Genomic DNA, 2,022 nt, shown 5'->3' on the forward strand with positions numbered 1-2,022 from the left:
ACAGAGTGCAGGCATGGTTAAGATGTGTCTATTATTTGTGTCATGACGAGAAAAGAGGACAAACACCACAGACTGTGTCCTGGCTGCATGCCTGATGGAGAGATAAAAAGCAGTGGGGCATTTCTTGTAACTATCCTGTCATTCTCTCTGGATTAGATCCACTAACAACAGGTCCGGCTGGGGGCAGGTGTTCTGCTGAGGCCATCAGGAGCCATTTTTCCACAGCGTGGCCGACTGGGAGTTGCCGGCGCTAGTCGCCTGAAACTGCTTACGACCGAGGACCAACACAAAGGTTCGGTCTGTTGCTGAGTAAGAAACCACAATGCAGCAACCATCCCTGCTGACAAAACAAAGTATTAAAACAATGTTGCTTTGTAAGTAATTTAGCTGACAGGATAGGAGTTAGTGCTGGCAAGCCTGTTCAGTGCTGGAAGAGAAAAACAGAGCATAGGCGGAAACTAACAAAAATGAACACGAAATGCAGGAAAAGTATTTAATGGATAGGATTATTTAGTGGTTCCCTGTGCACAGTTATCAGGCAAGTTGCATGAATAAGCCTGAGATTGTGGGTAAAATTGGTCGAAACTCAAATCAATACATATTAAGATACAAGCTGTTTTTTGTCCTCCTTTCTCTCAAAGTGTCTGCAATTACACTGCTGTAGTGAATACACCTTTGCTTTCTTTAAGCGAGGTGTAAGCTGGGAAAAAGGGTGATCTTCTTTCTCTCCCCAAAAACAACACTCACTGGTGGGCAGGGATTACAATACGAACCATGTGACTGCAAAACGCTGTCACAAATGTGTATGGATTGGATTGAGACCTTGGTTCAGGTCCAGCACAATAGAGAGCAGAGTAATAACACTAAAATAAGTGTGTGTGTGTGTGTGTGTGTGTGTGTGTGTGTGTGTGTGTGTGTTTACAAGATCAAGACCTTTCCAAAGCTATTAAAAATAGCCAATGCACTGCATGTGTTATCTGTGTAAATGTCAACATTTTGTATTTATAGCAGAATTGACTCGGAGCATAAAGGTTATTTTCAATTAAGAGTTACAAAGATAAAGAATTAACAGTCGGCACCACTGAATACAAAAAAACGAATGTCACTACATGAACTACTTTTCCACTGCTGTGGCATTTGCATAACAACGCTGATGGAAATAAAATGCACAGCAATGAAATTATAGAGCAATGTTTTCTGTTGGGCAGCAGAAGGGCAGCCTTGTGGAGAATGCAATAAGGTATGAGTAACAGGTAGAGATAAGCAAGGGGAACATCCGGAGTATTCATGAGAAAATTCAAGGTTCATCTGCTGACTTTATTACAGGGAAATCGACTGCACTGCCTCACAGTGCCGGTAAACTTGTCGAGACTCCGGCTGCCACAAGAAGCACCTCTTCGTGTCCTTTGTACATTTCATTTCTCAGATTTAATCGGGCCTCATTATTGGCGCTTTGATCTGGCAGCCAGCGGAAGAAGCCGCTGTATCTCTTTGTAGTGCTACAGTTAATGTCAGCCTGCTGGAAAAGAAAGGGGGGACCACTGTCTCTATAAATCGACCCTTAAAAAAGGTAAGGCCGTGGTAGCACTTCGAGATTTGACTTGGCAGATGAGAAGCGCTATATAAATTAAATATATTATTATTATTATTATCACAGGCTTTGAAGATGCTTAGTGGTCCACCAGACTGCCTGCCTCGTATACACTTGATGGAGAAAAGAAATGAGATGTGAGCAGAAATGAAAAAAACAAGTGCTTTATTGTTTGATTTACCCAAACTGTTTTCTAATACCAGAATGTAATCCAGAGAGTCTTTAATTGTAGAATTGACATCAAAACAGACTCACATTTATAAGAACCAAGACAAGAATAATACCGTTATTTTAGATTATGATTCAGAGCGAGCCTACAGTGTGTAAGAATAAAAGGTATTTAGGGAACTGATCCAACTTTATTTGGCTGACATTTCCATACCCTCTTCATCGTGGCAAAACAAAACAACATTAGCTAAGGCTGGGTCGAA

The sequence above is a fragment of the Pseudochaenichthys georgianus genome, chromosome 5, assembly GCF_902827115.2.
Source record: "Pseudochaenichthys georgianus chromosome 5, fPseGeo1.2, whole genome shotgun sequence".
NCBI classification, from domain to species: Eukaryota; Metazoa; Chordata; class Actinopteri; order Perciformes; family Channichthyidae; genus Pseudochaenichthys; species Pseudochaenichthys georgianus.